At 51.6% G+C, this 14141-nt stretch overlaps 1 long non-coding RNA gene across 1 annotated transcript; it reads right to left on the bottom strand.

The window, feature by feature from the left end:
• Positions 1-5877: 5877 nt before the first annotated feature.
• Positions 5878-13786, bottom strand: LOC138844423 (uncharacterized). Its single transcript, XR_011380246.1, has 3 exons — positions 11651-13786; positions 10136-10411; positions 5878-8920 (listed from the first exon to the last, which is right to left on the bottom strand). It is a non-coding gene; the product is annotated as an uncharacterized lncRNA (long non-coding RNA).
• Between the last annotated feature and the right edge of the window lie 355 nt (positions 13787-14141).

Raw genomic sequence — 14141 nt, 5'->3', positions numbered from 1 at the left:
CTGTGAATCTTTTCAAGTGCCCTAGTAGGAATGTTGGCCTAACAATGAATCTCTACCAATTGTTCATTTCCTCACATGATCAAGGACTGACTTGGGAGGGACCTGGGGAACAAGATCTGCAACCAGCTTCATTTTTGTTTTGAAAAAAAAAAAATACTTTGCAAATATATCTTGACACATTCAATGACAACATGTCTTACTCTTAGAAACCTCAGTTTCTGTTTCTATTGGATATGTATAAAAGGCTTCCAAACCATCGCAGTGATTTGGTTTTGAATGCTGAGCCCAGAATGTAATCTTTCCATCACTTTAATGAAATTTTCGCTGCTCCTGTAGGCAAGGTAATATTGTGAGCCCACATTGCTATGTAGAAACCATTCTTCTTATTGCAGCCAGCACTGCCACAAAAACTTGAATGCAGAATGATCGATGACATTTTTGTTGTCACAACTCGGCGAGTTTCATGTTCCGCCATTACCACCCAGCAGACCTAGTGTGCCGTGACCTGGCCTCGCCCAGCCTGAACTTCAGAATACACTGCACCTGTGTTGTGAGACTCTACCCACTTGCCCTCTTAGGCAAGTGAATGAGTGCTGGCCTGCCTCGTTTCTAAATATTAGTGTGATAGCCTAGCCTCACCAATCAGTGAGATGTCCACAAGAATGTTAAATAAATGCATAGCTCTAACCCAACATTTGCATAACAAATGCAGTATACATTCAATTTTCACTTATTTTTTTTAGGGAGGAAGGGAGACAAGCAGAGACACATAGGGTTGCCATCTGCTTGTTCACGCCCCGAATGCCCACCATGGCCAGGGCTGGGCCAGCCTGAAGCCAGGAGCCCAGAACTTCTCTTGGGTCTCCCACATGGGTGCAGGGCATAGCCAAAAAAATCAAATCCAGTCTCCCACATGGGTGCAGGGCACAGTCAAAAAATCAAATCCAGGTCCCCAACATGGATGGCAAGGGCCCGATGACCTGAACCATCACCCACCCTTCCAGGGTGTGCACTGGCAGGGAGCTAGAATCAGGGGCAGAGCTGAGACATGAACCCAGGGATTCTGATACAGGACACGGGCATCCCAGGAAACGTCTTAACTGCTATGCCAAACACCTGCCCACTATGGCTCTTTTTGATTCATTTTTAAAAAGATTTATTTATTTATTTGAAAGGACAGGTACAGAGAGAGAATCTTCTGTCTGATGGCTCACTCACCCAATGGCCATAATAGCCAGGGCTGTGAACCAGCAGATGGAAGAACTCTTTCCTATAATCTGCCTTTCAAATAAATAAATAAGTCTTTTGAAGAGTATATTTAAATGAGTTTTCTAAATAATTAATTTTAAAGTGATATTTGAGGGGCTGGCATTGTGAGGACACAGGTTAAGTTGCTACCTGTAGCACCAGCATCCCATATAGGAAGGCTGATCAGAGTCCTGGCTGCTCCACTTCAGGGCCACTCCCCTGCTAATGTGCCTGGGAAACATGGCTCAAGCAAAAATTGGGCTCCTGCCACCCATGCTGAAAACCCATATGGAGTTCCTGGCTCCTGACTTCGACTTGGCCCAGCCTGCCTGTTGTAACCATCTGGGGAGTGAGCTAGTGGATGGAAGACCTTGCTCTCTCTCTCTCTCTCTCTCTCTCTCTCTCTCTGTCTCTCTCTCTGCCTTTCAAATAAATAAATCTTCAAGAATATATAATAAAATTATATTCTACATTCTAGATTGCCTTTAATGTGACATTGGAGCTGATCTTTCCCACTTAAAAACATTCTCCCTGGGGTAACTGAGTCAGGTGCTTAAAAATATTATAAAGCTATAATATCTAAAACAGATTGGTCTTGGAAGAACGTATCAGTTTGCTAAAACCACCATAACAAAGAGCCACGAATCAGGGGAAACCGATCATCTCACATGCCCGAGGCTAGAAGTTCGGAAGCCGGGGGTGGGTCAGGCCGTTACCCCTTGGAGACCTGCACAGAAAGGACCCTTCTTTGCTCTTTCCTAGTTTCTTGGCCACAACAGCTAGGGCTGGGCTGGGCCAAAGCCAGGAGCTGTGTCTAGGTGTCCCTCATGGGTGACAAGGGCCCAAGCACTTGAGCCATCATCTGCTGCCTCCAAGTACATTATTAGCAGGAGACTGAATTGGAAGTGGAACCGCCAGGACTGGAACCCCCAATCAGATAAGGGATGCCAGTGCCCCAAGCAAGCAGCAGTTTAATCTGCTGTGCCATAATGCTGGTCTCCCCTTGGTTTATAGAAGACTCACTCCGATCCTCAGCCTCACGTGGCTGCTGTCCCTCTGTGTCTGTCTGTGTCCAAACATCCCCTTTGACAGAGGACACCGGTCATAGCGAATGAGGGCCCACCCTAACTGACCTCATTTTAGCTTGATGACCTCTAAAAAGACCCAATTTCCAAAAAAAGGTTTTGTTCCCGGATATTGAGATTGGGACTTAGGTATTTTGTTTTGTTTTGTTTTGTTTGGAGGACACATTCCAACCCATAACAACCCTGAATGGCAGATGGAGTACTCTCTTAACCATACCTGACCCAAATAGACACCCAAAGACTGAGATGAATGTGGCATTTCCCGGTTGAGAAAACTTGGGTTGCTCACTACTGTGTGGACAGTCGGGTAGTCATCTGTTAGAGTAAGTTCCTTGTACCCAAACTTCATGCCTTGTCCCTTACGCATTTCCCAGCTCCTGAATCTCGTTCCCAGGGAGACCTGACTGATCTTAGGTCCTACAGAATACTTTATCATCCTTCCAAATACATCTCCCTGTGTACAAGGACTGGCTTTGTTAGTAAAATGGTGCCGGCTTATCTGCGGCGCCATCTTGGGCTCTGGCCCCTGTCACCACCTTGCACAGTAAGCTTAGGTCCTAAGCCCAGTGCCCCAACCACAAGCATCAGCTCCACTCCTACCCTAGCGGGATTCGCTGCTCCCACTTCCCTACCCCACGCGGGAGAGGATAACAGGACCTGCTCCCCACATGTGTGCTCTCTCTCGTTCGCTCTCTCAACCCCCCCTTTCTTCTTTGCCCTTTCCCTCCCACCTGTTGGGTTTCCCCCACCCGACAATAAACCCTTCTCTTAACTCTGGTGTTTGATGTGTTTTGTGGTGTCCTTTTTTTTTTTTTTAATTTATTTATTTGAAAATCAGAGTTACACACACACACACAGAGAGAGAGAGAGAGAGAGGTCTTCCATCCGATGGTTCACTCCCCAATTGGCTGCAAAGGCTGGAGCTGCGCCGATCCAAAGCCAGGAGCCAGGAGCTTCTTCCAGGTCTCCAACACAGGTGCAGGGGCCCAAGGACCTGGGTCATCTTCCACTGCTTTCCTATGCCATAGCAGGGCGTTGGATGGGAAGTGGAGCACCGGGACTTGAACCAGCGTCCATATGGGATGGCGGCACCGCAGGCAGAACTTTACCCTCTACGCCACAGCGCCGCCCCCTGCGGTGCCCTTACAGGCTTGACTCGGTTTCCATAGCTTGGAGAAGTTTCAGAGGCCAATGGCCTCCTGGACGTCAGTCTCCTCACAGCGAGAACTGGACACGGACGTCATAAATTTTCCTCCCTGTTACCCTTTCTGCTTCCCAATCCCACCTGCTTCCTCGCCTGTCCCTGGAAATGGAGGCTGCAAGCCAGGCGACCCCTCCTGCGCCTTCCGTCACCCCGGAGCTCCCAGGAGAAGTGATCAGAGACGCAGCCTCCAGGAAGCCCGGCAAGCAGCCCTTAAAACCCAGACACCCAAGTGTGAGCACAGAACGCAGAGCTCCCGCCTCACTGCCATCTCCTCGTGCACACGTGGGCGAACCGCCCAACCTCAGCCCATCTAGGGACTGACTCAAGTGAGGCTTGACCTCGGGGCTTCTGTGGCTCCGGCAGCTCTGCTCCTAACCACAGCTCCCGGAACTCCCACGGGCGCCAGGCGGGCTCAGACCAGGGGATGAGAACGGGGGCTGAGACCTGCACCCCACCCGAGGGAGGCCCATTCTGCACCAACAGCCAGCCACAGCCCTGAGGGCACGTGCGCCAGGGCCGGCAGACGTCTCCATTTTGGAAGGGAAATGCGGAATCTGGGCCTTACATGAACTCTGTTAAATGCTAGCCACTGCGTTCCCCTCCCCGCCCCCCCCAAAAAAAAGAAAGGCGGCACGAGCCCACTGCTAGGTAGGAGGAACCCATTTCCCACGCTCGGTGTTTCCCGCGGAGGCCCTTTAAATCGGACGTCCCCCCACTTCTCAACTGCCTCTCTGATTGGTTAGGAAAGAGCCGAGCATGCGCGTTTCTCCCCTTCCGCCGGCGGGGGGGAGGGTCGCCTGCCCTGGGTCAACCGCGCAGGCGCGGCCTCCCTGGATTGGAAAGTGTTGAGGCGCGAAGCCCAGAAACCCACTTCCTTGCAAACACGAAGCCGTGCTCTCCAAGGGGCCTCCTTGGTGCATTAGCTTCCTGTGGCTGCTCTAACGGCGCTCCACGAAATGAGTGGCTTAACGTCTAAAACCGAGCCGCCTCAGTGCTGCACTCCCCCGCAGGCTTAGGGAAGACTCCTCCCTGGGCCCCCTGGCAGCTTCTGGTAGATTCTGGCGATCCCCTCCTTCACTGTCGTCAGAGAGTCACGTCATCTTAACTGATTACTCCTACCAAGACCGGCTTTCTAAATAAGCTCACACCTGGAGCGGCGGCGCTGTGGCATAGTCGGTAAAGCCGCCATCCCATATGGACGCCGGTTCGAGTCCTGGCTGCTCCACTTCCGATCCAGGGATGGGCCCTGCAATGCCTGTGGGAGACCCCGAAGCTGCTCCTGGCTCTGGGTCGGCTCGGCTTCAGCTGTTGTGACCATCTGGGGAGTGAGCCAGCGGATGGAACGTCTCTCTCCAACTCTGCCTTTCAAATAAATCTTTAAGTAAGGTCACACTCCGAGGTTCTGAGTGGACATCAGTTGGGGGCAACCCAATAGATTTGGGGTCCCCCCACCTTAACAGTGGTATTATAAGCTCCACCCGTCTGATTCCTGCATTTATCTCTACGCTAGTTGCAACTGCTGAGGAAGAAGCCCATAACCACAATTGTTGGGTTTATCTCCGAAAATCCCAAACGCTACCCATTTGCAGCCTTCATTCGGTCATTCCCTTCCTCCAACAGCGTCCTCTTCTCCCCTCATTTCTCTTCTTTGTGCATTTTGACCACTCCTTTGCGAGTTACAGCTCTGACAGAGGTCAGGCTGACCCGAATGCAGGTCCCCCCAGCTCGGCCACCTCCCGGGCCCTCTGTAGCTGCTCCCTGGGCTGAACTATGAACCCCGCTTAGGATGAAGGGCCTGCAGGCCAGTGTGTTGCTCCCCTGCATCGCGGCCTCCTCGTCAGAAACGTGGCACTAACAATAAACATCACAAACGGGGCTCCCTGCACTTGATAAGATACGACACTGCAAAATAAGTGCGTTTGTGAGACAGGGTCAAGGAAACAGGAGTGCTGTCATCCGATGGCTTGCCGAATCCTGGGGAGGACTCAGAAAATTCGCCAGAAGCCAACAGCAGCCCCAGAGCTCTTCCAAGCCAAATCCCAGTGCCTGGAGCCATTCCCGTGGTAGCCTGTGACCCTCTGCAGGACCTGGTGTGTCCATCCTCATAGTCTCTCTCTGTCTTCCCCTTCTCCCCCCTACACTCAGGCCTGTCTAAAGCTGTTAGGTGCTACTGTATTGGCACCCCTAAAATCCTCCCGAGAAAACACCTGACTTGGCCCCAAAACTATCACAGCAGACAGGTGTGTGTTGGGGTGTTGCTCTCCAAGTCAAGTCTAGAATTTCTTTACAAAGTGATTCTGCTCCAGGGAGGCATGAACAAGAGAAAGCCCAGGACGAGGAGCAGCAGCAGGGCCCAAGGCAGAGCCAGTGAGGGCTGGGGGGGGCGGGGGGGCGTCTCTGCACGGGCTATGAGCCCTCGCTCACAGAGCTCAGGGGCAGCGCCGGCAGCCTTGTGCCAATGCCATCTGTGTTCACAAACGTTGCCGCGTGTGAATGCGGGTGCCAGGGAAGTGTGCGGTGGGCCGGAGCCCCACCCCCTCCACTCAAGGCAACCGCGTGAAGGAGAGGCAGTGAGTTCCCCGCAGGAACTCGTGTGAGCGTCACTCCTCTCTGCGCAGAAGCTGTAAAGGGGAAATAATACATGTTCCCATACAACAGCATCGTTGTGGAAACTCAACAACTTAATACACAGCGTGTAGTAAGCAATTCACACATAGGAGTTTTAGTGTTTCATTATTAATGACTCCATTTCACAGGTTAGGAACCTGAGACACAGAGACGTGCCCAAAGTGCCCAAAATACACAGCCAGTGAGTGGCACTGTCAGGACAGGAACCCCCAGAACAAACTGCTCAACCCAGGAATCGAGAGTATAAGAGGTTACTCCCGACTAGGGAAACCAAGCTGCTGTTGGAAGTTGATTCCACCAGGTGGCAGTAGAGGCACACACTACCTGGGCAGGACCCTAACCCGCAGCAGCGGGAGGTTTGCATGCAGTTTCATTGCAGAATTTATGCCAATTGTTAGGGAACAGCATGGTTCAGGCCGGCACTGTGGCGTAGTGGGCTAAGCCTCTACCTGTGGTGCTGGCATCCCACATGAATGTCAATTCAAGTCCAGGCTGCTCCTCTTCGGATCCAGCTCTCTGCTGTGGCCTGGGAAAGCGGTAGATGGCTCAAGTGCTTGGACCCCTGCACCTATGTGGGAGACCCAGAAGCAGCTCCTGGCCGCTGGCTACAGATCGGCCCAACCCCAGCTGTAGTGCCCTTTTGGGGAGTGAACGAGCAGATGGAAGACATGTTTTTCTCTCTCTCTCTTCCCCTCCCTTTCTGCTTCTGTCTCCTTGTAATTCTGCCTTTCAAATAAACGAATACATCTTACAAAAAATAGCATGATTCTAACTAATTTTTTATTTTCCTATTACCTTATCATGCAAGAGACTGCTATGAGGATTAGGCATGAGCATGGATGTAGAAGGGTCTGATGTTGTCAAGCAAATCCAAGGGCTTCCACCAAGGTCAGATGCATGCTTGTCAATCACGCCTGTGGGCCAAGCCCTGCGCCAGTGCTGGGGACCGGGGAGGACAGGCTTGCCAGCCACTGAACAGTGAGAGACGGGGACCGGCCCCACCACTGTGTCACCCTCCACTCGCTTCACTCTGGTCCCCGCACAAAATGGTGTGGGCTCGGCCTCCACGGGTGGCAGCCAAGAGGGAAAGAAGCCAATGGGCTCAGTACCGGTTGGAGCAAGTGGGTGAATGTGGATTTGCAATGCAGGTGGCAAGTGCTCTCCTGGGGCCCGTCACCCAAGTGCAGGAGAGGGAGGGATCCAAGCTGCCGGCTCAGCCTCACAGATGCAAAGAACAGGTGGAGAGAGGTGGGAAAATATTCCAGCACCAGCTACTCTCCGCAACCATTCCAGGCACTGAAGCTCCCGAATAAAGCCCTGAGCTCCGGCCTGGCCTAGTAGATGGAAGACTGATCTCTCTCTCTCACTCTCTTTCTCTCTCTCTCACTCTCTCTCCCCCTCTCTGTAAACCTTTCAGATAAATAAGTCTAAGAGAAAGAAAGAAATCACTATGAAAAGCTGCACCTAGGGGTACGAGCCAGGGCATAACTAGTGGAGGACAGGGAAAGACCTTCGAGGCCCAGGTATGGGGAGGTGCTGCACACAGATACTCAAGTTGTCACCCATTAGTTGGGGAAGGAGCAGTGAACCAGGGCAGAAATCCTGAAGCAGCAACAGTTGCAGTTCAGCTTACCGCCACCAGGAGGCGCAGGGAGTCGCATCCTTGGACAGGTGACAATTGTCTCATTATTTTTATTTTGAATCCTTTGTCTTTAATGAGGCTGAGTGTCCCACTGTGCCGCACTAGCCAATCGTGTCCTTTCATGAACTTTCTAGTGCCTTTGTTCCCAGTCTCTCAGGGCCTCCATCTGAGCTCTTTACAGAGATTAACCCTGTCCGCAGTGGCTGTCCGACTGTTTTCCACTTCCCTTTTAAGCAATTCCAAGCTATGTTCTTCGGACACACGGCTGGTTTCTGTTTTTCTATAACCAGGTCTGCCAACATGGCATTTTGTGGGCTCGGCTTGACGTGTCACTCACATCAATCTCTTTCCCAAATCTCAATTCAAATAACTGCTGTCCAATATTTTCCTTAGTTTCACAGTTTATTTCTATTATGTTCCAGTCCACTGGAATATACTTACAGGATGCCATGTGGTGTCTCCGGCACCAGTTTTAAAAAGTGACTTCCTGAGGTGGGTGTTGTGGCACAGGGGTTAGACGCCCGTGGGACGCCCACAGCCCGTATCCGAGAGCCTGGGTTCAAGTCCCAGCTCTGCTTCTGATCCGGCTTTTCCAGCTTCCCTGGGAGGAAGCAGGTGATGGCTCAAGCACTTGGGTCCCTGCTACCCGTGTGGACTTCAGTTTCCTCTCCTGGCTCTGGCACGTTCCAGCCCCCGCTGTGTTCCAGGCCCTGCTGTTCCGGGGGTCAGCCAGCAGGTGGCAGCTTGCTCGCTCCTGAGCTCGCTCTCTCACTGCACGTTTCAAATAAACAAAAATACTTTTTTTAAAAAGTAACTTCCTTTACATTCTAGTGTATGACATGATATGCAGAATTTGTATTTACGCGTTTTTCTGTTCTCTCGGTTCTCTCTGCCTGTGTTACGGCTACTGTGGTTTTTATGAACGGTCTGATGCCCAGTAGGTCATGTCCCACGCCCTCAAATTGCAATGTTTTATGTCTGTAGCTGCAGTGAAGCTCCAGGTAAAGACAGAAACATAATAATTTGACCTCTGAGGTGACCCCCTCTGAACAGAGAGCCAGGGCATCCAGGGTTACAGACTCCTCTGTTAGCTGCAAACAGGATCGGTATCGCCTGTAAAACACAGTCGAGCCATGCATAGTAACAGACCACCTTCCCTCAACAAGATCAATATGCCCAGACTCTCCCCTCCGTTCCCGTGGGAGCCCCTGCCCGTGACGGCATGGTTACCCCAACCCCGGCTACTCTGTACAGCCCTTCACACACTCACCTCACCCTGCGCTCGCTCCCTGTGCCTTCCGGGACAACAAACTCCTGGATTCACTCCTATTCCCTGCCCTCTCCCTGGCTGCTCCTTCAAGGCCACTTCCTTTTACCCTGGGCTCCAAACACGGAGTGGCTGGGCTGAGCCCTCGAATCTCTTTCCTATCCACACCCCTGCTGGAGACCCCGCGGCCTACAGCAAGCCTGCGCCTTCAGCCCTGATCTCTCCCCCGACACGGCGCCTGCTCATGCTAGGGCTGCCCAGGGAGCTCCAAGAGGCACCCTCGCCCTTGCATCCAAATCACCTGTGACACCCAAACCCTGCTCCTCCGCGTGCTCCCCGCCTCGGCAGATGGCACCCCCGTTCTCCCGGCTGCTCGGTCACCATCCCGGAGTGCTCCTCGTTTCTATTCCATCCACTGCATCTTCAAACTCCATCCCGAAGCTGACTGCTTCCAGTGCCACTGCCCTGCCCAGGCGGCCATCACGGCCCTGCTCGGCTACTCGGACCACCTCCCCGCTTCCAGCCTCACCACACCCGCACTGCAGCCAGCGAGCCGCCTCCCCTGCTCCATGCCAGTCAAGGCGTCCCCCTCACGGCCGGAGCCACCGCCCTGCACTGGACCTGGTGCCCCTCCAGCCAACCTCTGACGTCACCTATCCCTCTTCCATTTGTGATCTTTTTCCTTTTTAATATTTACTCCCCTAACCGGCTGGGCCAGGCCAAAGCCACCACCCTATAGCTCCATCCAGGTCTCCCACATGGGTGGCAGGGGCCCAAGCATTTGGGCCATCTTCTGCTGCTTTCCCAGGTGCATTAGCCAGGAGCTGGATTGGAAGCGGATCAGCCAGGACTCGAACCCACGCTCCAATATGAGATGCTGCTGTCGCAGGCAACAGCTTAATTTGATACACCATTTAGTGGCGGCCCCGTTTGCAATCTCTGCCACCCTGAACTGTCTGCTCTTCTTCAAATATGACACACATACGTAACCTGTCCCTCGTCCTCAGAGTGACTTCCACTACAGATCGACACGGGTGGTTACTTCCCCTGCAGAGTCTTACCTTGCAATGAACAACTCCCTCATCACCGGTCACAATGCTCCCCGTTCCAACCAGCTCTTTCTTCCCTCTTTGCTGGGACCTCCTGAGAGCTGCTGAAATCGCAATATTCACTCCCTGTGTCCATCCCCATAATGAACACTGGGCCCATCACGTCAGGGACTTCCCTCTGCCTTGTTCACTGCTCCAGGGCCTAGAACAAGGCCTGGCGTGGAACAGACACCCGGGACATAACCAACGATGCACGAATCCATGAATGGCTGGCTTCTGCTAACAAGCCTGGGGAAGAATCAGAATTCATTGCGTCCCATTGGCTGAAATTTTTCAAGACACAGAAAAGTCAACTGACACCCAAAGGCCCTAACAACTGTCCCAGAGAGATGACGGCTCTAGAGAGAGAGAGAGGAGACCGAGAGGCTGCCCCACCAGTCTTTCTCTCTCTGGAAGACAAACGGTGTCCCTTCCACACCAACCAAAGGCCATCTCTTCACAGTGGGTTCCAGGGGCTCCACTGTAAGAAGAACGGAAAGAGTATACCAGGCCCCTGCCTTCGAGGGAGCCTGGGTTCTTTAATATTAAATATTTTGAGAATGAGGAAAAGACATTAATTGAAAAAGAAGTGGGAGAAAAATGTGACACAGTGGGGTGGCTCCGACATCCCTGCAACCTAATTAGCTCATTACTAAGCCAAAGCCTGGCTCTCCCCTAATGGAATGTTCCTGACACCCTCACTGTCTGGCTACATCCAGCCACGAGCACTGTGTCTGAAAACTCCAAGTACGTTCTATAAAGATTTATCTGAAAGGCAGAGTGAGAGAGAGGGAGAGGGATAGACCTTCCATCTACGTCCCAGAGGCCTGCAGTAGCCAGGGCTGGGCCAGGCTGAAACCAGGATCCAGGAACTCCATCAGGTCTCCCACGTGGGTGGCAGGAAACAGAGTCCTGGGGTCTCCCGTCGGGTGCCTCGCAGGTGCAGCGGCACAGGGAGCTGGGTGGAAAAGTGCAGAGCTGCCAAGACTCGAACCAGGCTCCCTAGTGTGGGATGCAGGCGTCCCAGGCAGCGGCTGCACCTGCTGTGCCCGAACGCTAGCCCTGTATTTTGTATCAAAACTGCACCTTCACCAAACAGAACTGCAAGGATTAGTCACACCTCCAGAGAGAAACCTGCAGAGCAGGTGCCGGAAGAGACAGTAAAACCAATGCTCTGCGAGCTCCTGGGAGAGGAGGAGGGACCTCTCTCAGCACCTGAGCTTCACACCCCAGCCTCTAGGAGAAGTGCCAGCACGGCCCACAAGACCCCTCAAAAGCCCACTCCCCCACCCTCCACCATTCCCATCACTCCACCTGCCAGGTACAATGTCCACCAGGTCCCGGGTTGCACCACGGCCTGCAGGGCTCCGTGCCTTTGTGCCTGCAGTTCTCGGCCACAATGCCTTTCCTTCTCCCACTTACCGGGAGCAAACTGTCACTCTCCCCACAGCTCTGCACGGGGGACCGCACCCCAGAGTCACTGCGCACCTGGCATTCAGACCTGGGTGTCCCTGCTCTGTGTGCCACGCCCTCTCGGCCACTGTGTTCCAAGTTCATTACAGGCTACTACGTCTCTATCACTGCCTGGGTCTTTTCCAGCTGAACCCTGAGTAACCAGTGCTCATCGCGGTGGCAGCAAGAACTCAGCCCCTGTTGGTTTGGTGACTGAACGGCAGAAACGGGATTAGCACACACACTACGGAAAAGCACCTCACCATCTGGCCCTGCTTGGATTAATCAGGTGCATCGAGTACACGTAGTACGAGAACGACTTTCCTGGAAGTGAGTTCACTCCTGTAATTTTTCCCAGCGCTGGGCACGGATATACCACTGCTACCCGTAGCTCCCCATTCACAAGGCAGCCTGGATTCTCCTCTTCAAACTCTTGCCCGTTCAGAAACCCCAGAAAGGCAGCTCCCCATTGTACTAACAGCATCATCTATCATTTCGGTTCCCTCCCCAAAGCCAGTCCAATTCCCTTTGAAGACTCCGCTGAGCAGGACAGCAATGTTCAGCAACACCCCAGGGTACTTACACTAGTTAGAAGCAGATTTCCACAGGACAGAGTTGGGGGTAGCTTCTCAAAGCTCAGCTCTGAGGCTTAGGGGCAAGTTATCTCCCTCCCGCCTTAGAAGGTTTCCTAAGAGAATCTTTTATCATCACACAATTCCACTAATCAGGAATTCTATTAAACTCACATCTCCATTGTATTTTTAACAATAACCTTGCAAAGGAACAGAATGTGTTGTTTGAAAAGGTATTAACTCTTAAATTTCAGGCGTTTTGAAGGCTTTACCAATCTCTCACAGTGCTGTTGAAGCCTCTCATGTGAATGATTATTATTCTTTGAGTCTTTCACTCAAGATTCTTGCAGTACTTATGAAAGATGATCATCTTTAGCCTCCAGACACAGGTAAGTGGGTAGCAAGTATTATTAACATCTAAGCATCGCAGGATTCTAAATTTAAATCATGTCTGGTTGAAGGAAAATGTTAAGACTTGTCATAATATGGGAAACACTCTTCATTTATAATGAAATTTGATGGAATTCTAGGGATGTGTTTTAACTATTGAGCTGAATTTTTTTATAGGCCTGCTCTCTGTTAAAAAGTCATGATGGGGACATGTTATAATCCAACATGAAAATTTCCCAATGGATAAACCTGGAATAATTTCAGCAACTTATGACAGTATTAGATTATAACCGACAGAACAAAATAAACACTTGTAAGTTCATATCAACAGAGAAAAATGACTGAATAAGTAAATAGGAGACAGGATGGCCAAATGGAACAATTAATGGAGCAGGATGGCCAGTGGAGTCTTAGATTTGATTTTGGAAGCAAACAAAGGAAATCAGAGAAAAAATTAATGGAATCGAATTTAAGGGTGTAGTTTCAAGTGCTGTGCCTTTGTCTAACTTCTAACCTTTGAAAAACACACTATTTATGCAAGAGTAACATTAGGGGAGTTGGGTTAAGAGCAAACAGGAGCTCTCTGTACAATCCTCACCCTCTTCTAGAAATCTAAAATTGGTTCAAAATTAAACATTTTCAATCTAAACAAAGTCAATCTTAAGGGACAAACGCTCATGTTCCACTTAAATGCAGTTATGCACTGGGGGACAGCAGACAGGAGTGCAGATATCGTGGAAACTTCTTAGTCTTAAATCTTTGGTTTTTTTTATTAATTTGATGTCCCTACGGTTGTCATATGGACCTAATATATGAGAATGTTTTCCACGGCAATCTATGTATGAATTATCTCTATGTATTTGTATAGTGTATCCATGGATCACAATGCCACACGTGACTCTTTTGAAAGTGCTCTTTCGGGCCGGCGCCGCGGCTCACTAGGCTAATCCTCCGCCTTGCGGCGCCAGCACACCAGGTTCGAGTCCCAGTCGGGGTGCTGGATTCTGTTCCGGTTGCCCCTCTTCCAGGCCAGCTCTCTGCTGTGACCAGGGAGTGCAGTGGAGGATGGCCCAAGTGCTTGGGCCCTGCACCCCATGGGAGACCAGGAGAAGCACCTGGCTCCTGCCATCGGATCAGCGCAGTGCGCCGGCCACAGCACACCAGCCACGGAGGCCATTGGAGGGTGAACCAACGGCAAAGGAAGACCTTTCTCTCTGTCTCTCTTCTCACTGTCCACTCTGTCAAAAAAAAAAAAAAAAAAAAGTGCCCTTTTGAGGGCTGGCAATGCAGCACTCGCTACAGGTTAAGCTGCTGCTTGGGGCGTTGGCACCCCCTGTGGGAATGCTTGGTTCCTCTCTGCTTCCAATCCAGCTCCCTGCTAAAGTACCTGGGAAGGCAGTGGAAGATGGTCCAAGTGCTTAGGGTCCCACCACCCATGAGGGAGACACGGACAGAGTTCCTGACTCCTGGCTTCGGCCTGGCCCAGGTGTGGCTGTTGTGACCGCTTGGATAATGAAACAGCAAATGGAAGATCTTTCTCTTTGTCTCTGCCTCTGACAGCTCTG

Source organism: Oryctolagus cuniculus, chromosome 11, assembly GCF_964237555.1.
Source record: "Oryctolagus cuniculus chromosome 11, mOryCun1.1, whole genome shotgun sequence".
Lineage (NCBI taxonomy): Eukaryota > Metazoa > Chordata > Mammalia > Lagomorpha > Leporidae > Oryctolagus > Oryctolagus cuniculus.
Note: the sequence above shows the minus strand (reverse complement) of the source record. Positions and strands in the feature narration are given on the sequence as shown.